Source organism: Triturus cristatus, chromosome 4_1 (genome assembly GCF_964204655.1).
Source record: "Triturus cristatus chromosome 4_1, aTriCri1.1, whole genome shotgun sequence".
In the NCBI taxonomy this organism is placed as follows: Eukaryota; Metazoa; Chordata; class Amphibia; order Caudata; family Salamandridae; genus Triturus; species Triturus cristatus.
In genome coordinates, this window is record NC_140585.1 from 1138082293 (window position 1) to 1138107145 (window position 24853).

Here is a 24853-nt window from a genome sequence, read left to right on the forward strand (position 1 = left end):
GTGGCCCAGTCATGACTGCAGCTACCTTGGTGATTGTGTTAGCCCACTTGCTGATGCTACTGCCCTGGTGATTGTATTGGCCCAGTCGGACTCCTACCTGATTCAGATAGGGCAGCAGCCCCAGCGGGCTGCATCCATCTCACAGCCCAGATAGGGCAGCAGCAATAGGGTCCAGAAATGTACGGAAGCAACAGGGCTGCCAATTGGCTTTGGACTGGACTGAGCCTGGGTGATCAGATTATATGAAACTCAGCAATGCCTGCTCATTGACTTCAAAGGACTTCCGAATACTTTCTCCAAATACCACAGCCTTAACTTGTTGGGGGGTTGGCTAAGCCGACAATCTTCGCTAATCGAGAGCAAGAGACTCTGACACTAACTTCCAACAAAACGAGGGCTTAAACATGCAGCAGGCATGAATTCATTGCATATTTAATTTGTGCGGCACCACATCTGCAACTGTGGCTGATTCTTATTGCTTTCAGAATTGCTGCACCTGAAGCCCGCAAGAGAACAGATTGTGTTCCATTTGTAACCTGTATTGATTGTGTGCTGCGTGATTCGAAGGAGTGGATTGAAAGGATGGATGATATAGCAAATGGGTTCTGCCCATTTAATCCCCTGGATTTTGAATACCCCGTTTTGGACTTTTACTGTCTCGCTAACACTCACTCACTGTAAATTCTGTGAAAATGGACTGAGACAGCAAACCACTGAAATCTGCCTTTCAACTAAGGAAAGGCCATCTCTGCACAGCGAGGTATAGGGCTCTGGGATGATAACATACAAACACATGAGCACAATCATGCGCACGGGCTGACAGAGTCATACCACCATCAAACTCAGCCCGGTTCCTGCACACAAGTAGCCTGACTCAGAACAGATCTTTCAGGGGTTGTTGCTGATGCGGTGAAGGCCTTATAATGTGAATGGGCATTGGCAGTGAACAGCTGTAATGATTACTGAAAACTCTGCTTGCTCTACTGACTTACACATTATGGGTGAAATCTGCACGAGAGCACAATGTTGCCGTAAGTTGGCCATGGGATAGCAGTCAGGTATCAATCTTAGAGTAAAAATATACCCCAAATGCAGACCCACAGTCACTTAAGTGATACGTGTTTCCTTATGGCACTTTGAGAATTGTCATATGTCCCTGGCTCAGCTCACCTCTGACCCCCTCCCACTGGCCCAATTAATTATCTTATTGGCCAATGTGAAGACATTCTGTTTATTATATAGTGTGATGTGAGACCTCACAATCTAATAACGTCACAACTCCTTCTTGTGTTTGCTTGTAAAATCTTATCATTTCTGCATCTGTTCTGATGATGCTACATTCAGGAAGCTGCCTCAGACAGTCGTATTTAATCTCAGCATTCTGTCTTGCGTGTCTATCCACAGCGCCGAGATACCTCTTCGGGGTGAGTCACGCTATAGTAAGCTATATTAACATAACATCCAGGGCTGTGATCAAGAGTCGCGAGAACCAGTCTGTGCGCGGCTGCCTTTTCACCGCACTCTGTTTACTGAAATCTCAAGGATTAAAGAATAACTTGACCTTGAGGGATTCAAGCACCTGACCTGCTGCTCATAGGAGACATCAGGGGCCACATTGTAACTCAATTGGTGGTTCTCGCGGTCACGGTCACTATTACAGGATTGCGGAAGCCATGTTGCAGGTGTCACTACTTACAAATGCACAATGTTAGCACTTTGCCCGAAACATACGTGTTGACCGCCAGCGCTGTGCGTGCGGGGAAATCAATGCGGGGCATGTTTGATTATCACAAACTCATCAAATGTAATTAATATATGGCATGCCTCCAAGAAGAGTGATACTTTTCTGTAACTAGCAAATTGCGAAAACTTTGAAAACTTTTTTAATGAAAACTTTGCACTTCTGTGGATTCTCTCATCAGGGATGCCAGTGCCGCGCTCCCCACGGATGACGCCGCCTATTTATGCGTGACATCGGCCGAGGCTTCTTGGCAGAGACGCGGTGGCAGCCGGGAAGTCGTGTCTGGCGTTCATTCTTTGGCTGCCTTTATTCCAGGCACCGCCTGCATTGGAGGTGAGCGTCGGGGTGGGCGCGCTGACTCAGACCAGACTAGGCTTGTCTAAAGGGGGCCACGAACCCACGGGTTACCCAGGGTCTTTTTACAGCGCTGTCTACATCCAAACGGGGCTGATTGCGCTGCACAACAGACGTAACAGGAAACAACCTGTCGTAAACCAAACCGATGCACAAGTATAAAGACTTAAAGAACCGGTTGTATAGGTTCCCAAGGATCTGCTATGGTTAGTAATTGAACCAATCTCTGCTGGAACAATCTTCATACAAACCGAAAACTCTCTTCGGGGCATATTTTCAAGCCAGGCGATAAAATTATCGCCGCTTTAGCGGCAGAAAACTGCCGCTAAAACGGCGATAATGGGCTTGATACTCAATTGGAATTCCATAGAGCATATTATCAAGCCCCTTACTTGAATGACAATAATATTACCGTCAGACATGCATAGTGCTTGGAAGTGGTGGGAGCGTCGTTCGTTTTCTAGATGTTATGCTGTAGTTTATAATTTACAAATTGATTTCTGGGCAAACAATAGGAGCCTCGACTTGACGTGGCTCATTTCCGCACCTCCCGCACCGGCAGGTGAGGGCGGCCGGAGACCAATGTTAGGTCCGAGAGGTGTGGAGGTATCCCGCTCCTGGTAATTTATTCAGAACTGTTTGTAAGGCTGCAGAGTTAAAGCAACTGTGCAGCCTTTCGGGAGCGTCCTAAATAAGCCCCCATTAACTAATGAGGATTATCATAGCGTTTGCACCGATCCCAAAAGCAAACAAGCATTGGCGAAACTAATAGGTCTCGCCTACTCGAGAGCCAATTGTCAGCGTTTGTTAAGCCATGGTCCCCCACCCTCCTCCCCGGTGTGTGTGTCAGCCGGGGCTGAGACAACTTCCCAGGCACACACACAGACAGTTTTTGAACTTATCGCAGCCGCACTCGAGTACTTCACAGGTCTTTAAAAGACCATTTACGTGTTAACGAGACTTTAATGTTTTTCACCCCTTCAACTCCAATCTGCCTATTGCTGGAAAAATGTGCCCCCCCCCCCCCCGTAATTTGTCTCTTGTTGCGCCCCTGCGTGCAGTGTTTGCAGTTTGCATTGTTAAGCCGCTTCCAACCCCAAGACTGAGAGTTCCGTACAATATTTGCTGCTGTTGCTCGGCCGTTTACAAGACTAAACAATGGATGTTTACATTTCAGATTTCAAACTCTAGCCTGTTAATGTGTACCAGCACAATCAAAGGCTGAATTTAAGAATAAACACTGGCCTACGCACACGCTATGCCTATTTCTACTTGTAATCCGTATACATTACATTGTAAAGATAAACAATAAAAGGACATAGTTCATTGAGCTCTTTAAATAATCGTAGTCGTTGTTGGTGTTCTTGTGTCCTTTAGTTCAAAGGATTTGCCCAGCCACCACGTGTTTTGTGGTGGGGAATTACCCAGTTGACCTCTTCAGGGCTGTCTGCAAAGGTATAATTTCTTGTGCGTTCTTCCCGCCGGTTCTACTTCCGTCCCGGCTGTTTTTGAGCTACTTCTTGTTATCTCTGCTGCTGATGTCTTCTGTCGATAGATCAATCTTCACTGTGTTCTCCTCGTATAATGATGCTCTCTATTTCTTGCGTTTCTCCCTCCAATGTAAATAACGGCGTCCAGTTACTTCCTTTATTCTAGGAATCGGAATAGCGTGTGCGTAGGCCAGTGTGTATATTGACAACTGTGGGCCTTTGGGGTCCACTTAGAGAGCTCAGGGTGTTTTCCCCCACCTAAAGCACCGCTCAAAGAGGATTAGTACTCAAATCACGCATACTCAAGAGGCGCCAACACCCCACAGCAAAGAACACCCCACCTGCAATTTTTGTTAAAAATAAGAACGACGCCAGAGCTGCTGACTGTAGAGCTGGGGAACCAGGTTCGAGTCTCGGCGTAGGCTCGAGCATCCTGTGATTCTGGGCAAATCTCCCCTTGCCTACCAACAAGGAATGTGTATTTTGAGTAAAGTAACTGGTGCTCAAGTAAAGCGCTCCAATACCTTGGGGTCAAGTTAGCGCTATATAAAGATGCAACAAAAAAAAATAGAGGCACACTGCCTCTGCCTTTTATCTCCGGCCAGTATGTGTGCTCTTGGGAGCAGGGCGACGACCTTGTGTTAACTGGCTAGTATGAAAACATATTCACAGAAAACCACAGCTAAACGATCTGACACCACCATGTTTGTGTTTGGAGCAAAACAATTACGTTTCCGTGTATTACTTGTGCGAAGCAGTCAATGCTCTGCTCCCGTGGTGAGGCACCGCTGTTTGGGTTGTTTTTCAGTTTGGACAAGATGAACTTTGAATAGTTTACAGAGAATCTCCGCCGCTCAACAACACTGCTGCCTTCACACATGTCCCAATACGCACGTTTACCGCGCCCTTTGCATAAATATTTTACTGCGCAGCAGATAAAGCTATGCTACAGTGGAAGGGCTACATTTTAAGCAACGTAAGTAAATAGCTTGATCTGTGGGTCGGGTCGAGATCGCTCTATTTAAAAATAATAATAACAAAATAAATAGTACTTCAATATATGGCGCAATGAATGGAATTCAATTTGTACCCGGTCCATGACCTCAGAACACAAAGGAAGTGACGCATGAAGTAACGCCTTGCAAGTGCTGCCGTATAAGAATGCAGGCAAGACGAGTCACACTGTTGCCAATGTACGGTAAGTATTGGGTGTATTAAAAAACAGTTTTTTGAGATTTTTTTTTTTTTAGACACAATAGGTTCACTAAGCAACAGTGCATGCATGCTGCCTGCAGGCCAGAACTAACAAGCATTGGCATAGCCTTTGGGACCTTATAAGTGTTTAGCCATGCAACAGTTGAATAACTAAATACTTATAAGGTCCCAAAATCGAGACCTATTGGCTATGGAAAGCGGCCCTGCGGCTGCGAAAGTGAAAGTGATCGCGATCAAACATCAAAGCGGACATGGGGCCGCGAAAGTGAAAGTAATCGCTGTAAAACGCGGCGCGCGCGCCCGCGCACATGCACTGTAGCTCTAGGCTGGCCTGGTAGCACTTTTTGGAGCCCTCTCAATAAGTCTCGCCAGACCAGCGCATGCGCTGGGTCAGGCGAGACCTAAAAATCATTTTCAGGGTAGAAGGCAGCCGACAGAAGACAGAATAGGTATTTCCACCGATGGGTCAGTGGGCTAGAGCACTGAGCACAAAGGGCATTGTTTCATTTTGTGTTTTCACCACCTTCCCTCGATGCTCCAGCTGACGGCCAGTTGTTCGCCAGGGTGACAGTAAATTAGTCCGTCCCCATGGCGGAGGGACCGCCAGATTTATAATGACTCATAAGCCAGCGGTCATTTATAGAGCATTGGCAAGATTTGCCAGTATGGCATTTCCAGTCAATGCATTTTGCTGTTTGGTCAGGGCTCCGTCATTATGACGAAGGCCTGACCCAAACAGTTTTCTTTTTTATATTCAAAAAGAGAATCCCGTTGTGACCGAGTTCCCTCTCTGCCAACATGTAAATCAGGCTCACAGTTCCTAGCAAGCAAACATTACAGTGGAAGTCAGCGTTCACTGTAACTGATGTTGAGTGTTTCTTGAGTGATGTCTCTTCTTACATAGCAGAGCATTCCACCCTCACCACAACTACACTGTACAAAAAGGAAAAATAAAAAAAGAATAATAAGAGGTTATTATCATTTTAGTTTTCCCCGTTGCGGCATCTTTGTGGGGCGGGGCTGCTCTCAGAGCAGGGGGAGGAGTGGTTTGCACCCCCTATGTGAGAATGAGTGCTTACATTCGGGCAGCCAAAAACAGTCATGCGTACATACCGTTTACTCCATGCAGGCTGCATTACAGCCTGCGTGGAGAACATGCCCACCCCTCCAGCCCCTGGCTGAGCGTCATATCACGGTGCTGAGACCAATCACAAGGCAGCATTGTGATTGGCTGCAGGGTGCCTAGAGGCCTGGTGCTTCCTATCTCCCTCCAAGAAGCCAGGAAGAGGATGTAGGAGAGGTGGCGGGCAACCGGCCTGCTGGCCGGCCAACCGGGAGGTAAGCAACTTTTTTTTCACATATTACCCCCGCCCCTTCACACCACCCCACCCCACTACTGCGAACAGGTCGCAGCCGCCACTGCCAGTACGGTAATTTATAGAAGATAAATAGCAGTTTATCCTCCATTTCAAATGTTTATTATATATTTGCTGCTACCTCCCCTCAACCCCCCAGTTTAATTTTAACACGAGAGATGATGTTACAATTCAGAGAGCTTGCAATCTACTACCAGGGGAGCTTTTTTATGTTTAACACATTGGGTACTTTTCCAACCCTGGCGCGGAGCTGCTACTTTGCTTCATCAATCAATCAACATTTGTAAAGCGCACATGGTCACCCGTAGGGGTATCTGGGCGCTGCGACTCCTTAGAAGACCCAGGTCTTGAGTCTGTTTCTGAAGACTGCCAGCCAAAAGCCATACGATGCCGGAGGGGGAGGTGGTTCCAGGTCTTGGCTGCGATGTAGAAGGAGCAGCCACTGCTGCGGCTGAAGTATGGGGTGTGTGCGAGGGCGAGTGAAGAGGAGCGCAGGTGTCTAGTGGGTGGGTGGAAGTTCAGCTTCATGGAACAGAAGCTGAATATGTCCTTTTATGAGGTTTAAGAAGTACCTCTGCAGAATATCCCTGCTCTGTGATTGGGGCACTTCAGTTGTTTACAATAACAATGCAGGCAGCACGGGGACGTCTGTGACACAGATTCATAGCAGCAGTAGCATAGCAGGGACGCTGTGAGCCCTGGTGCAAGCATGGAAAATGTTCCCTCTTTCACTGCTGATAGGGTGGTAAATGAGAGCATTGCTGGATTTTAGTGCCCATCAGGGCTCCATGCCCCGGTGCCACTGCACCGGCTGCACCATTGGTAGCTACACCTTTGCATGGCAGGACCGCTTCAGCCTCTTTCTAATTCCTGTTAATAAGAGATCAGACTGTGCAGTTTATACATTTCAGGCGGCCGTGGCCTGGATACTGCAGGAACAGTTGCCACATATTAACCCCGCCCACGAGTTTCTGTATGCGGCTCTGTGCGTTCCACACTCTTTCCTGCAATATCCTTTATTTTCTTTAAACAATGTTCACGTCTGTGTTTCTTTTACAATAAGACATTACAGTAAGGAAACAGTTAAGACAAAGTATTTTTACGATAAAAATGTATTTTGTAATTTTGCAAATGTTTTCACAATCTTTATTAAATTCTGATTTACTTTTTTCATCGGCTTAACCCCATCCAAGTGTACTTGGATGGGGTTAAAGTCAACGTTTGCAAGATCCCATACAAATATAATCTTTTCCTGATAAAACAACCTTTTAATAAATCGCAAAACATATCTTTATTAATTTACACATTCTCACAATCATTAACTGAACTGTACTTCACCCTTCCTTGAAAGCAATTGTATATACAAACAACCAGGCGTGGCATGTCTCAAACACAAATTAGTCAATGCAGAGGATCACTTATTCTCACAATCACTCGTTCATTAACCAAAACATAGATTAAAACACACCACGTACAGGTGCGATGCATCCATTGGGGCGTTGCCCCCCGCCCGCACCCGCAGCTCCCTCGGCGGCTCTGAACTTAAGTAAACTCAGCTTACTTAAGTTCAGAGACGCCGAGGGAGAACTGACAATCATGTCAGTCAGCATGACGTCGGACCGCCCACCCCTTCAGAGTCTGATGGGGGTGGGCGGTCCGGCGTCATGTTGACTGACATTCATGGTCAGACCAGGGGCAGCAGGCAGCAGCACAAGTGCGCATGACTGGTGAAGGTCAGCAAATTTTTCCCATTAGGAAAGGCTCAAACCTCGGTCTCGTAATCGGCAGGCGAGCGGCTAGTAATCCTGCTAAGCCAATCGTGGAGCAGCGCCAGTATTGGCTGAGAGGGGTTGTGACGCAGCTGTTCCTGTTCAGACTGAAGACAGAGCGCCAACGTGGAGCCCCGGCCCGCCTCACCTGATGTTCCCTCCCCATTGCCCCGAAGGAAAGCCTATGCTCTGATGATCTTCGCTCAGTGGTTCTTTCTCATCTTTATAGGTGAGTGTCGCTTTCATTGATTTAGTGGTTGTACATAAAGTTGTTCAACAAATGTTGTCTGAGGTACCTGGAGCCTCTTCATACTAGTTGCTTCCACACGCTTAGAGATGTCTGGGTCAATAAAGAAAACATCCTTATTTTGGCTAGAAATATGTTTTAAGCACACATTCGTGAGACATGTTTAGAATAAATACATGTCTTTGAACATTTTCTATGCACACTGCCATGAAAATGTCTCAGCCTGCATTGTTTTAATTGTGACTGACTTTCTTCCATGGTCTGTCGCCTCAAGATACCGGTAAGGTACAGGCGACCTTTAGGTCCTCCCTAAACGTATTCCATTTAGGGAAATAGCAAGGAGTTTAGAGGGTGTCAGTGTTCCCTTAATGGGTGCACGATGGACACATATCTCCCCTTCCATTCCGCTGCACGGCTCTGCGTGTACTCAGTCAGAGGCTGGGTTTCATGATGGCTCTAAATGCCCAAATTCACTCACCTCATGCAGTTACACCTGGGGCGGGGAGACCCAAATCCTGGTTGGAACCACCTAATTACAAGTTTTTCAATTCAAAATATATTATTAAAATTTGATGGGAAAGTGGGTGGTTTCCTGCTTTTGTTCATGGTGAAGTCAAGATATTATTATCAGCATGGTCTTGGTTGCCAGAGACTCTTCTGATGCCTATAGATTCTCTCAGATGCCAGCTGTTTCAGAAGCTGTGGCTGTGTGTGAAGAAGTATGGCGGTGTGCCGGAGTATGGCTGTGTGCAGGAGTAAGGTTTGCCCAATGTACACAATACTCATCCCAGTAATTAAGGGCTCCGTGATCAGGAACGGCAAAGGCCAGGCAGTGCTTTGTGTCATTAAGAAACGTAGAGAGGGGAAAGATCAATAAATTTAGACCATAGTGTTTTTCATTTTGTTTGCTATGTGGGGATCAAAGATTACGACATTGCATGTTACTCCTAAACATGGAATTTATAAAATTATCTTAATTTTTATATTTCTATAATTTACATTCATTGCTTTCCCTTGAAGATTGGAGCTGTCTCAACTTGGAGGTTTAGTTGTGATATTTTTATTGTGAAAGGAAATGAGTATAAGTGCTGCTTGGAGAATTGTCTGGCCTTTGTGCATGGTTGAAAGGGTTGGCAGTGCATGCACCTGCCCTTTTTGTGCCATAAATCACTAGGGCATGTGTCAATGTGTCCATGATAATATTCTTGCTTCAGGCACAAACCTTACACCCAATAGTATATTGGTTTCTTTTTGCGCACCTAGGATGTCAGCAGAACAAGCGATAGACAGTTTTGCAAGTCATTGTCTTTGTTAGAACAGATTCACAATTGTGTTATTAACCTTCCTGCTTTCTCAAATTTGCTTGAAAATGCACCATTTTCCCACTCTTTTTTCGAAATTTTCTTGGGGGAGAATCCCAAACCCCTGTAGGTGGTTCAGGCTCGCTCGCTACAGTGCTGTACGACAATTGATTTACGACTCACCACTTTTAAATGTCACCAGCCACCACTGACCACGTATAACAGTACAATTTATGCAGTAGCCAGACCTCTTGGCTTTATCAATTCTTGTTTTCCTCCTGAAGTTGAAACCAATTCTTTGGGTAACAACTCTCTCCTATCACTCCTCTCTCTTGACATCCAAGGATAGTTGAGATCCTTATCTTCCATGCTGTATTTTTCCTATCCCTGGTTTGCTTCCTGACTGCCTGCCTACTACATAATGCAATTTCTGTCAGTTTTTTTTCTTTACAGTATGTATGTAAAGCGCTCTGATACCTACGGGTCAAGCTAGCGCTATATAAAACTTTCAAAATAAATCAGTGACAAAAGACCACTTTGTTGGTGAAAATACAATTTCCGAGTACCTTTATGTTATTTGCGTCAGCTCACTGTTCAAAGAGGTACTGATTGTGAGTTAGTGCAATAAATACAAATCAAAAATATGTAACCCGTTCAGTTAGCTTCTAAAAATGCGGCAGTTACCGCACGCTGAGCAGGGATATTTCGTACCACGTGCCCAGTTGTACCTTGGTGTGTACTTCTCCCCCGCTAGCATCCATAGTTGCTGTCATTTGTTGCAATCTAGCGCCCTCTTGCGGCACACTTAGGGAACTGCCTTGATTGCACCAACGCTAAGACTTACACTAACCATCTCTAGGAGTTTATTCCTACATGTTTAATTAAAACTTCAACCACCTGTGCATTTTATTTCCAGTTACGTCACAAACTCGAGTGGATGAAACGCTTGTGAAGCTGCCCCCTGAAGCCAATCGTTAGAGAGGACACACACTGCATTAACTGTGACCCTCGCCTCGGCTGTGAATCGGCGTCTCTTAGAGGGAACGCATCAAACTGGACTTAATGCAGCACAAGGTGGCATCTCTGTGGTAGTATTTCACGATTTTGCACTTTTAACACTGTGCTAGTTGAGTAACATTTTACCCATTTAGAGGGTATTTCTAATGATACTCCTACCCGGTTTATTATATCTCAAATTATTAGGTATCCTTTTTTGCAGTTTGATAGCGTGCTCACTCAACCACAAGGTAGTGGAGCGCTTTATATGACCAACAGTTACTTTACACAAGGACACATACATTTCTTGTTTATATTCTAGGCACGGGGAAATTATGGGCCAGATGTACAAAGCTATTTTTCAGTCGCAAATGTCCTGATTAACTGAGTTGGCCTGTTTGCAAACGAAAAAAGGTTTTTTTAAATGTACCATGCCGTATTTGCGATTCGGTAACCTATTACCAATTCGCAAATAGGGTTTGCGACTCGATATGAGAAAAGGAGCATTTTTAGGGTAACCCTTCCTTTTTAGGAATCGAAGTGCTATGTGTAAATGTTTTAGGTGGTAGCCCATTCCCAAATAGGAAGGGGTGCTTAAAGGACCCCTTCATCTTTGTGAATGTTTGTAAAAACATTTTTAAAAGCAGACAGTGGTCACACAGACCCCTGCCTGCTCTTAAAAAATGAAAAGATAACTTTTAATTTTTCTTTTTGAAATGCATCCCGTTTTACTTTAAGAAAACGGGCAGCATTAAAAAAAGAAAAAAATAGCTTTATTGAAAAGCATTCACAGACTTGGTGGTCTGATTACTCTACAGGCCACCATCCCTGTGATTTTTGAGATTCCCAGTGGGTCCCAAACCAAGACCTACCTTATGAATATTAATGAGGTAGGTCTATTTGCGACCCATTGGGAATCCCACTATGTGTGAAACACACATTTGTACATGTGTGTCTGTGATTACCAAATACCGAACCGCTATTTGGTGCAAAATCTTCCATACGGACATCTGGCCCTAAGTGATTTGCCCAGAATCACAGGATGTTGAGCCGAAGCTTAGTCTCAAACCTGGTTCCTCAGTTCCAAAGTCAGCAGCTCTGGCCGTTACACCACATCCTCCAGTAGCGGCCCGTGGTGGGAGTGCTGCCGGGTGCTGACGTGGGGCGGGGGAGGGGCAGGGTGGGTGGTAGTAAACTGCGGAATACGGCCGCACAGAGGTAAGTACACAAACAAATAAATAAAACGAATTTCGTTGCACGTGCTGCATCGCATTTGTTTGAAAAGGTGCAGGGGGAGCTGAAGGAGTACGCAGATCCCCCACAGCACAAAGATGGGAAGTTCCTACCCTCAGTCTCTGGGGGACTTAAAAGAAAGAACCTCTCAAGGGTTTTCCATGGTTTGTAATGCTTCTCCAATGCTGGATCTTTTGTTCTGCAGCTGGGAGCTGAAGCTTGGGACTGTGCTGAAGTGTGCAAGGTTAAACATGGATGGTCACTGAAGTGACACCCCCTAGAGATGGAAAGGTTAAATTTCACAGTGGTGCATTTAATGATGTTGTTTCTTATGGGGACTGAAAGTCACATGTGATTGTGAAATCATAAACTAAGTGGGGTTTTGTTGCCAGCCATTCCTGTTAGAGTGCCTAGCTGTAAATGCTTAATCCTGTGATTATAACTGTGATGCCTTTGAAGGGCTATAATTGCATTGCGTTATAACTAAGGCTCCCCGTTTTTCATTCAAACAGATTTTGACATATAAATACAGATGGAAAAATATTTTTCTTCCAACTGTATTTATAAATAGAAACAGAAAAATACGATCAAATCGGATTCTCGGATTCTGAGAATTGTTTGGCAATCCATGCTGCAGCCCAGGGTTGCCTTGCCCTGCCCCTCTGCCTGACTGCAATGTATGCCTGCCCACTTTAACACCTGCTGGGCCATTAATCTTTGGTTGGTACGGAAAAATGAGTGCCACCCAAAAAGGTCAGAAAGACTGACTGCATAAGCACATTAGGGAAATTAGCTTGCATTAGGATTCGGATACTTTCAGGCCTTAAAATTTAAACTTTCCTCCTTGACTTGGCGAGGCCTTAAAATTTAAACTTTCCTCCTTGACTTGGCACCACAAGAAGAAACACAAATATTGCTGAGAGACAGAGACAACCGGGGCATATTTATATGCCCTTTTTCAAGTTAAATCATTTTTTTCACCATTGTGGGAGTAATTGTGTGTGATTACTGTATTAAAGTAAATTGTTCAATTTACTAGGCAGTAGAAAGTAAAATAAGGCAAGTGATACACGCCCAATGTTTTCAAAGCAGAGACTGCCTAACTTATGGAAAATGTGTTTTGCATTAGCGAAGGACTTAGTTTAAAAAATGTGAATTAAAAGCTGCCAGCTCATGTGGCCTCAGAAATGTGAGGAAAATAGTGCCCGGCAGGACTAATGCAAGGGCCTTTAATTTATTTCTGAAATGAGAGCTTGCTGCTTCAAAGGAGGTGGTTTGCTCTCTCAGCTGTGGATAGTCCGCGCGCACCACAGAGCATGCTGCAGGGAGGAGCATCGAACTGACAATAGGGATAACGAGGGATCCAATACCTCTAATTTATCCCAAAAGAAGACCGCTCTTTCATGCCGTCTTTAGCCAGGTCACTGAAAGTGCACAGGTGCACTCGTTTAAATTCAAATTGTGTTTACATCTAATAATAATGGCTAGTGACAGTGTCTTCAATAAGGTAACACAGCAGCAGCTCTCTAATATTACTGAAAGTAATTTCTCTGACACCACTGTTACTTGTATTACAATGGCAAAGTTTCAGATGACTGTATTGTGTTTACTTAATTTGGCACATATAAACATATAGCTAAACCTATAACAACCGTGTGCACTGTCTATTTAAATAAATGTGGAAAAATACTAGCTGCAACGTCTTTTTTTTCTTGCGACAAAAATAAATGCGGATATATACAGATAAAATGACATAAAAATAAATATGGATAAAAACAGACGGAAATGTAAAAAATCAAATATGATAAGTACCTGTGATTCTAAGGGATGCTTAGACATGTATTCTTGCTACTGCATTAGTTGATGAACAACCCGACTGTCAGCCGCTGTGATTCAAGTGTGTATATTGTATGGTCAGTTTGAGATGCTCAGTCAGGGCTATGTGTCACAATGGCAGGTGTTCCCATTCTAAATGCTGGGTGTGACAATGGGGTGGGCCGCCACTGGGATGGTGACAGTGGGCAGGGCCCTCACTCCAGGTTATGGTCAATCCATTGCATTTGGGTGCAAAATGATGTGCATACATGGGAGTGGTGGTACTAGACCACACCCCCCCTGTGGGGGGGGGAATGTTATGCAAAGTCACGAAGTAATTCCAACAGCTTATGTAAATTTGTAAATTGATGCATAGTATTGAGTAGTGTGTATGTGTAATAACTATACTCTTCCTTTTTATAAAGAAAATTATAGACTGAACAATCAATTTTTGAGTGTTATTTCTGCGCACTTGTAAATGGCGATTACTAGCCCACACCACCTCCCGTGAGTAAGCCTTAGACTGCTCTGTGACGCTACCCTCTGAGAGTCAAGCGCTACAATGGGGTGTTTGGTTCCCAGTGAAGGACAAATGTAGACATATTGTTTGTGCAGGCCTCACAAATAATGCCTCATTTTTCAACATTGGTGTCTAGCGGCGGGAAACATAGTATCCCATTCTGGTACGCATGTTTAGCATTTGAAAAGTCCAGTTTTGCCACACATTACCTATGCAGTAATGAGCAAATGATAGAGCACAAGCCTCTGAGAAGGGTTCAAAGGTTTGGTTATGTGAACTAAAAGTATGGGAAAGGAAAGCCCCGCTCACATATGTCATATGAAGATATTATGTTTTAAGTGTTAAACTGTTTTGATATGACTGAGTTATGTTGATTATAATGTGATGGCGGGGGATGGTGCTTTCCAGGAAATGATTGCATATGAGTGTTCTAAGACATATTGTACCCTTTGAACCCTAACACTACACCTGCATGAGGAGGGTGTCTTCTCAAGAGGTATAGGTACAGCAGCTAATAGCCACATCACAGATTGGGGTGTAGGGGTGGATCGGACTTTGGTGGGACAGGAAAAGTAGGAGGTCCTGGGAAATTCTTGCTCTTTTTAAGGGCAAGGTAGGTTTACACAGAAGGGGCCACAGCTAGCCTTTCCCCGCGGAAACTTTTCTTGCCATTGGCGCAGGTCAAAACTACTGGAAGGGTGAGACAGGAGGTTTCTTAACCCCGAGTAGTGACACTCCAGGGGTACCCAGAGTGGGAGACCCCAAGAAACCTTTCCCATGGTGGGAGAAGGGTGCAGTAGAGCTGTGTGTCCGGAAGGCCCCCCAGGTTGACCGGTGTGGAGGGTGAGCAACCCAGGGGTGGCCCATGGTAGTGGGTGGCCCCAAAGGAGGGTAGTTCTTGAGCTAGGGTGAGTTAGGGCCCCTAGGCACTCTAGGCGGGCTAAGTAACTGACCCAGTGGAGATCTGAGATTCCAGGTGAAGGGTTAGTTGTGGAGCCTAAAGTGTCAGGGTAGGGTAGGTGGGTTACCCTGGAGCTTGTGTTGTGATCTTGAGGTGGTGGCTGGGGCGATGCCTGGCCAGAGACCAGTTATGTAGGCCCTGGGGGGTTGGACCCCAGGACTGGGAGCATGGGGGTGTTCCCCTAGCTTGATGCAGGAGGTGGACATCTGTCAGTTAGTACCCCCTGAAGACAGGTGGGGCCCATCTTAAGTGAAGTGACCCTGTGCTTGAGAGGAGGGTGGTGTGGGCCAGCCGGGATCTTGAGGGTCCCTGGCTGATTGTAGTAGTACCACCCTGAAGGCAGGTGGGGCCCATCTTCAGTGAAGAGGCCCTGCGCTTCAGAAGGGGTGGTGCAGGCCACCCAGGGATCATGAGGGTCCTTGGACGGTCTCCCACGGTACTGCAGGGAGACCAAGGAGGGCTCTGAGAGGTGGGCCCCAGTGTAGCTGACTCAGGGCTCACAGGCTCTCTCAGGATACTCCGGGAGGAAAACACGTCTCTCGGAGGGAAAGGTGCGTAGGCCCTGTTCTCACAATGGAGTAGTTTCCGCAGGGTGCTACCAACTGGGGGAATGAACTGCAGTATGTCTGATGGGGTACCCTCAGTGTTCCTCCCTGGTACTGGTGTGGTGGTGAGACCGGTCTGAGGTCCTATCAGGGATTTAGGCCAGGGGCCAACAGTGCTTCTCTGTAAGGGAGAAGCATGAGTGGCTGGGCTTTCTTTAGGGAAGACAGTCATCCAAAAGGGGGGTGGCAGTTGAATTACCCCAGCTACAGGCTGAGGGTGAGGGTCCGTAGAGGTTGCATCTTTAGGGTGCAAGGACCAAGAGAAAGAGGGTACTGGGTGGAATAATCTCCAGAAGAGGGACCAGCTAGGGACCCAGGGGATGGGGTTTAGACCTATCCCAGGTGACCGCATCAGTGCTGAGGCACTTTTCCCTTGTCCAGAGAGGTGGTAGGGATAGTGTTGCATGACCAAGGGCAAGAGTAGGCCTAGTTAGGGTCAATCCATGTAGACCATGAGTGACCTAGATGCATCCACCCTAGGGCTATTAGGGTTCCTAAGGGAGTCTGGGATCCCTGTAATGAGTGGAGGTCTTGTGGCTGGAAGGAGTAGGTGGTCTGAGCGTATAACTGGTGAGTAGGGGGGGTCTGTTCAGAACCCCTTATAACTGGTTATGCTGACTAGGGGAAGAGTACCCATGCATAGTGTCTATTTCTTCCCCGTAGGAATCAGCTGGGTGCGGGGTGTGTTAGAAGGTGGTTCTTACCATCTAAGCTGCCCGGATTGTTTGCTTTTTGAAAACCTAATTTATGAGCTTTTACTGTCGGAGAGTCTCATAAGCTGGGACTCACCCACAGTGAACTCATGATGAAACAGACTGCATGTGGATTGCACCGTGTCCCCCTTGTGAGAGAAGGCCACTGTGCTTCAGCCGGAGTAAGGGGCACCATACTGGTTACATGTAGACATGTGTGCACATGCGTGTGCACCCGTGGAAGGGCTGCATGCAGGAGATTCCTGTTGAGCACATCCCAGGAGCAGGTACAGATAGAATGGTGTGTCAGGAAATATGCAGCGTTGGGTGGTGACATGGAATAGGCTTTATATTGTGGGGAGACAATTGTAAGGGAAAGTCAGTGTGCGTTACTGTTGTCACTGGAGGAACACTCCATTACTCTCCCATGAAGACAGGGACCACATAGGGTAGTTTCACTTCTCTAGGGCCTACAAATTCTTGACACGCTCCAAAGCACACTGTAAGTTGTATAAAAAGAAGCATTCTGCTGACTCCAAAGCCATATCTTCACTGCTTATGGGCCATCCAGAAATGTTATATTCCTCTGACTCAGCTCATAACCAGAGCCTGGCCGGGTGTGACCTTGCCAGGCTGGATTAATTACCTTCTTCCCCAAGCTGTAGCTAACCCTTCACTGCAAGCATTCCAAGGGCGAAGGTCTTCTCTCCAGGAGGGAGAGATGGGGGTGAAGCTGTGTGTTATCCATCAGCAGCTGTCACCCGGTGCCAAGCACAAGGCCTGCTCCTGGCCCAGGCCATGAAGTCAGCAAGGGGTGAAGGGGGTTTTTCAGAGACCATTTGGCATGAGACCCCTGGACGCCGCCATTTTGAAGTATCCCAAAGGCCTGTGCAGGAAGGAGGGAGCAGGGGCAGAGAGGTGATGTGTCGCTGCAGGATAGGGCAGAAGGGCCTTCCTGCCAGCCCCCTCCAAATTATTTTAAAAGGTCTTGCACAGGAAGAGGAGCTCTCTCTCTAGGGTGTGGTCTTACTAAGGAAGACAGGTGCTGGAGTCTGGCACTATGGGCAGTTGGAAGGAGGAACCCCCTGACTGTCCCAGGACTCTGGGCTGCGCCTTTGAGGGAGTCCACGGCCAGTGAGGAGAAGCCTGGGCCTCTGCACAAGGAGAAGAGAGGCCCAGATGGAGAGCCAGGTGAAAGGCTGGTGCAGGGAGGCAGTGAAGACAGCTCCTTGTAGAGTACACCACCTGGAGACCAGGAGGGTGGTGAAGAGGGCTCCTGGTGGCTAGGGCTGGACACCAGGAGCACGAAGAGGCCCTAATGGTGGAAATTGGTCCCCTGGGACTCAGATATGCCCCCCAGAAGGTAGACAATCTTTGACCTCTACACTGACCGACGAAGCGTGTGAGTCTCCGCCGCCGGTCTTGGATGTGCCCCCGGGGTGGATCTGGTCCTGGTGGCTATCCCAGGAGGAAGTAAAGTTAGGGAGCGCTGTTGTGCTCCCCATAAAATTGCCACCAAGGGGGGGAATGCCATGAGCCCACCTTGGCCCCCGATGACACCAGAGGATGGAGAGCACCGTCATGCCCCCGCAGAGATATCTGTTGTGCCCGGGACCCCCAACTCTAAGCCCTTCCGAAGATGAAGCCGGGGAGCGCCGTCATACTCCCTGTGAAGATCTTGGGGCCCGGATTCCCTAACTCTGGGCCCTGGTGAGGAGGAGGGGGGGTGCTGTCGCACTTACCCTCCGGTGGGAGAAGACAAGCCAGGGAGCCCCGTTCCCAACCCCGAAGAACAGGCAGAAGATGGCCTGGGAGGGGCCCGGGAACCCCAACTCCGGACCCCGGTGTGCTTAGAGAAGAGGGGGAGTGCCGCTGCACTCCCCTGCAGCAGCTGGAAGGTGGGGGGAGTGCCGTCGCACTCTCCTGAGGCCCTGCTGGACCAGCGGCAGTCTCCGTGTCTGCCCTGCCCGTGGCAGCATGCAAGGGTCCTGGCTAGTCGGGGAGCCGGAGAGGGCAGTTGTGGGTGGGCTCACCAAGCTGCTCTCCAACGTACATGCAGTGAAAGGGGTCAGGGTGGGACCGGGCCCCCAACAAAGGTAAGATGGGGCATGAGGCTGCCGTTCAGGACAGCCCGGCTTTCCCCAGAGTAGCGGGAGAGCCGCTGCTCTGATATGCGCGCTCTTCACACAAAGTGCCCCATAATGCCTTGCAAGGCATGGGGATTACTGTGTATTTTGGGTGCGAGGTGGCCCTGGAGGAGAGGTCACCCCCCTTTGTTGCAAAAGGTGCAGAGGGAGCTGCAGGAGCAAGCAGACTCCCCCCAGCATGAAGATGGGAAGTCCCTACCCTCAGTCTCTGGGGGACTTAAAAGAAAGAACCCCCCTTGGGTTAGCCATGTTTTGTAAAGCTTATCCAACGCTGGAACTTTTGTTCTGCAGCTGGATGCGTAAGCTTGGGACTGCGCTGAATGGTGGAAGGTTAAACATGGATGGTCACTGAAGTGACATCCCCTAGAGGTGGAAAGGTTACATTGCACAGTGGTGCATTTACATGATGTTGTTTCTTTTGGGGACTGGAAGCCACATGTGATTGTGAAATCATAAGCGAAGTGGGGTTATGTTGCCAGGCATTCCTGCTAGGGTGTCCGGTTGTAAATGCTTAATCTTGTGATTATAACTGTGATGCCTTTTAAGGGCTTTAATTGCATTGCGTTATAACTGTTACCAGATATAAGTACCTGTCATTCTAAGGGATGCTTAGACATGTGTTCTTGCTACTGCATTAGTTGATGAACAGCCCAGACTGTCAGCCACTGTGATTTAATGGTTTATACTGTATGGTCAGTATGAGATGCTCAGGCAGGGTTATGTGTCACAATGGCAGGTGTTCCCATTATAAATGCTGGGTGAGATATCGGGTGGGACGCCACTGGGATGGTGCCAGTGGGCAGGGCTCTCACTCCAGGTGATGGTCAATCCATTGCATTTGGGGGCAAGATGATGTGCATACATGGGAGTGGTGGTACTAGACCACACCCCCACTGCGGTAGGGGTGGGAATGTTAGGCAAAGTCACAAAGTAATTCCAACAGCTTATGTATATTTGTAAATTGATGCCTAGTATTGAGTAGTGTGTGTGTGTGTGTGTGTGATAAATATACTCTTCCTTTTTATAAAGAAAAGTATAGACTGGACAATCAATTTTTGAGTGTTATTTCTGCATACTTGAAAATGGCAATTACTAGCCCACACCACCTCCCTTGAGTAAGCCTTAGACTGCTCGGCAATGCTACTCTCTGAGAGTCAAGCGCTACAATGGGGTGTTTGGTTCCCAGTGAAGGACAAATGTAGACATATTTTTTGTGCAGGCCTCACAAATAATGTCTAGTTTCTAAACAGTCACCAACATCAAAAACATTGCCTACTACAGTATCCTGTGAGGTTCATTGTAACAAAATATTTGCTTACAGCCTTTGGGGTATTTTGGGTAGTTCACACTTAGGGCTCCATTACTTCTTTCCACATAGCGTATCCATGCCAAATTTGCGTTCTTTTTTTCCAACATCCTCTTGATTCTAAAGGTACCCAGGGTTTAGGATTTCCCAGGAGGGGACTGAGAAAAAAGGCAAACTAAACCTACATTTTGAGTTTTTAGAAGTACAATTAGAAGTCATCTCTCCTTGTTCTGGTGCTGCATATGCATGGAATGTGTGTGAGTACAAGTCAGGCTGAGCAAACTTGTCTGGAAGGCTTCTGAAATCGGAGGCAGTATTGAGGTATGCTGACCCAGTGCAGCGTAAGTCTTTGAATGTGTGTGTCAGGAGTTTAAAAAGAGCTGTGGATGGGGAGTCGGTTTAGCTGTTTGAGGTGCAGGGTGTGTGTGTGTTAGGAGCTTGAGGGAGGAGGCTGCCTGCTATGTTCTTTTATGGTTTGAAGTCATCCGCTTTGTTGAGTGAGAAAGTGATTCAGTATCGGGGTGAGTGTGGCACCAATGGGTTTGAGTAGGTAGGTGAAGATGAAAAGATGGCATGTGTATCTGTACTACCCTATCTGTCTTCTACTTATACAATAACCCTGTGAAAGCACACCTAGCCGAAGCCTTTTCTACCTGTTCAGGACTCTGTCTTCATCAAAGTCCTGACTAATCTTGTACACTTGCCAAGTGAAACTATACGAATGCCTTCCGCCGCTAGCTAATTTAAGCTCAAGAAAACATGTCTTTCATCTGCCTTGAGTGCACTCACTGTGTTAGATCCACCTCCTTCCACTTTATGGATGCAAGCTGGGGGTGTCTGAGAAAGCCTTCCAAAGCCTACAACCCTCGAACTGAGTGAGCATGTCTAACTTTGAAACTAAGGCAAACATGCTGGCGAATAGTGCCTAAGTTCCCTACAGTAATAAGCCGAACATGTGTGTCGTGTGGGACTCATTCACCAACACTGCTACTTGCTTTGTGTGCACACTCAATTAGTAACTTGTATCATAATCAATATTATTGAAAATGGATACAGGACAAATTATCTTGCCTGATGATAATTTTCACACTTTTAGTATTACGCATTATACATTTCAGTATGTATCCAAATCAGTACAGACAATGCAGTGCTTGGACAGTGAACTAATATGCATGCAACAATATAGAACAAGACAGTGAACAGATTCCAAGATTGCATATGATTTTATATCAAACTAACGTAAGCCGAGATCCTGCCTGCTCATATATGGTATCTCCTGGTGAAGCATAACATGTTTTGAAAGCAATTTAGGAATGGGATATCAATGTTTCAACCTGTAGTTAGTCTTCGGGCCTCATCCAGACAAAAGCCATCTGACTAAAGTTCCATAGAAATCATGGAACCATGGGCCCTTCAATAAGGGATCACTGACATATCGATGCATACAATATCGAAACACAAAAATATTGGAAAGTAAATATCATGAACAAAAATATTGACTTCCTATACTTAACTAATAAAACCACAAATATAGTGAATACAAAAATCATTAAGATCGATTTTCTACTAATATCGACAACACAAATATCATCACCTTCAAATAAACATTTAAATATAAAAAACAAATTAAAAAAATATATTTTTATTATGTCAGAATTAATCCGACCACAAACCCCATTGATGATCCAATGGGCATACATAATATTGTTCATTATTATATCCTACAAAAAAATTGTGTAACAACCTGGTGCAGGGAGAATAGAAGACCAAGAGCTCAATCAATGATGAACTCATAATTACAGTACGAGAGGGGCAATGCATAAGACATGCAGCATAAAAAAAGAAAAATACGTACATTCAATCTACACAAGACCGTGACCATTGATAAACCTCAATCTACAGATCCCAGTTGAACCGTGCCATATTCTGTCAAACCTCCTGAGTGATTGAGTACTCCTTACTCTAGCCAAAGCCTGTTTGGAGTCATGTATTTGCTGGATGGTTCCCCATGACTTAGTAACCCACGGAGGGACTACTGAAACCAAGATCTGGCAATATAGAGTATGGCTGAGACTATAAGTATAGACAGTAGGCGTCTTAGCCCAATGTCGAACTCCATACTGTATCCCAGCACTATTTCTGTAGGAGTTAACTGGAGTTCATATCCTAGACTTGCAAAAGACAATTGAGACATCTCGCCCCAGAATCCTTTAAGGGCAGGATATGCATGTAACATATGCAGAATATCTGCTGCTTGGCATACATACTTGAGGCAACGTTTTACATAAATCTATTATTTAAAATAAACATAAAACATTTTATACAAGTTTAAATTAAAAATAAATATATTACATCAACAAAATATTTACAATTCACTCCAATAAAATATATAACTAAATTCATAACTATACAACAACATTTTTCCATCAACTACAAACATTTAAACAACTTAAATACTAATACTAATATAGATATAGATATATATACATATACTACTGATTTTTTGAACAAGGTTAAAGATATCACTTGGTGTTCTGACTACTTGTTGGTAGTGATGGATTTTGAATCCCTCTATACGAGTATAGATCATAAACAAGGCACGAATGCCACGAAATACTTCTTGGAAAACAGGGACTTTAACATGTTGGAGCATAATACCATGCTTCTAGAGATGATTGAATTATGTTTATCCACTAACTTTTTTTTTTTTTTTCTTTTCCAGAGTGACTTTTTCCATCAAGTGCGCGGGGTGGCCGTGGCCATGGGGGCTTGCTTCTCCCCTAGCTACTCATGCTTGCATGTGGGTTGGTGGGAGAGGAATGTCCTCATGGTCGCTCATAAGCACTGGTGGAGTCATGTAGTCCATTATTGGCGATACATTGACAATCTATTTTCGGTCTGGAAGGGTTCCAAGGAGGATGCCATGATATTTGTTAAAGACATTAATGTGAATGATTTAAATCTTAAGTTTACTGTTTCTATTGACAGCCTCTCTGTTGAATTTCTAGATGTCTTGGTGTATATAGACAATGACAAACTTTGTACTAAGTTACATAGAAAAATTACTGCGGGTAATTCCATTCTTCATGCTAATAGTGCACATCCTCGGCACTTAATTAACAGCATACCTTATGGCGAATTCATTTGCAATCGAAGAATTTGTAGTTCGGAATTGGTCTCCACTGAATGTCAGAAGGCAGCATTTAGTAGATTCATGGATAGGGGTTATAAAGCTCATCTCTTGACCCTTGCCCTTAACAAGGCCAATAGTAAACCAAGAGTCAATTTACTGCAGCCTAGCACTAAAAATGTAATTATGATTTCAGAACCTTTGGTACAGTCAATACGCTTGATTACAACGTTTTGTGCTCAAGAAAATGCCATCAGCAAGATTATTTATTCAGAATGGCCCATCATCTTAACTGACAACATTCTTGGCCCTATCCTTCCTATTCTCCCGTCCATTACCTTTTGAAAGGCTCCTTCAATGAGGGATGCCCTTGTGAGACCAATGCTTGTGCCTAGCACTAAAGGCACTTGGCTAACTAGGACAGGTTTTTTCAAATGTAATTCTTGCCGAGCGTGCACTTTTGCTACCAATAGTACGCATTACAAAACAGCTTTCAGTGACAATGAGATAGCTATCCAAGGGCATTTAACCTGCCGCACAGAATATGCTATTTACAAACTCAAATGCACATGTGATTTAGAATATATTGGTAGTACCAAACTTCCTGTGCATAAGCGTATTCTTCAACATGTGAGAGCTATTGTCAATTCTGACCACAACTACCCGGTTGCTAGGCACTTCAAATCCATCCATGAGAACAAATTAAAGGATTTGGAGTTCACGGTCATTGGGTCAGTTGCCAACCCCGGACGGGGTGGCAATCGTGATAAGTTATTGAGACAACGGGAGTCCCATTTTATTCTAGCTCTCGATACAAGAGTCCCCAATGGCCTAAACATGAACGAAGATCTGCATAATTTTCTATGATTACTGTATTACATTCATTATCACTTTTTAGGTACATTGTCTTACTGTTTATACTACACATTTTAATTGTTGTCAATTTCTCCCCTCATTTGATATGTTCCCTCTCATTGACTTGCTGCTATTGCTTTTAAGATCATTAGTATTTTATAGCTCTATTTTACACTGTTCCTGCACTAGCACCTTAGTTTTTAGATTTTTTACAGACTATTTATTATCGGGGTAATTTTATGTATAGAGTGTGTTAAAAAATATATTTTTTTAGGCATTTTTCTATTATGAGATTTTAGCTATTTATGGCGTCCAGCAGTTTTTATTGTTGCACTGATATTGCTGAATTTCTTGTCACCAATGTTCTACCTCATGTCTTTTTGGATTTTAGATTTTTTTGACGTTTTTAATTGGTGATAAGATTATTCTCTCAGTTTATTTTTAAATGTACAATTGAATGTGATACGTGCCTGTCGTTACATAATATTGGGAACTGTGTGTGTGTCCTTATTCATTGTCATATGCTTTGTTATATTCAGCTACCTCTCTATGCACTTTACCTCCTAATTGTCTTTTGTCTCATTTTTTTAATGTCCGTAGTTTTGTATAAGGACTGGTATGTTCTGTTAGATGCAATTTATTAGTACCATGTGGGCATTTTGCATGGACATTTGTCCTTTATTTGTTAGATTCTCTACATTTTAGGTATCTTTAGAGGCGGAATATATGCACTATGTATTTATTTTGACTACCGCCCGTCTGCTACCTATGTGTATTTTTTGACATTATTCAAACCTTTATTATCAGTATTATCTATTTTTTGCATCAGAATTTTTATACCTTTTATAACCATCATGCCTGGGCATTTTTTCGGACATTTTGAGACTTATTTTGTTGATAGTTTTAGTCTTTTTTCTATTTTCACTATATTTTGGTGTTGTCTCTCTATTTATTTCGTCATCACAATGCAATGCATCATGTGATCAAGCTCCCTGCGTGGAGCGAAACGCGTCATGGAGGACACTGGTCCTGTGATTTACTGACATCTATTTGGGAAAAATTAAAATACCTGCTTCACCCACTCCTTGCAGTTGTGGGAT

At 45.1% G+C, this 24853-nt stretch overlaps 1 protein-coding gene across 1 annotated transcript in view; it reads left to right on the top strand.

The window, feature by feature from the left end:
• Nucleotides 1-2005: 2005 nt before the first annotated feature.
• The window catches only part of LOC146856178 (olfactory receptor 1G1-like), a 28856-nt gene continuing 6008 nt past the window's right edge, over nucleotides 2006-24853 (top strand). Inside the window, exon 1 of the mRNA XM_085650707.1 lies at nucleotides 2006-2074. The gene's annotated coding sequence lies outside the window, so the exon portion shown is untranslated. The remainder of the gene's footprint in view (nucleotides 2075-24853) is intronic.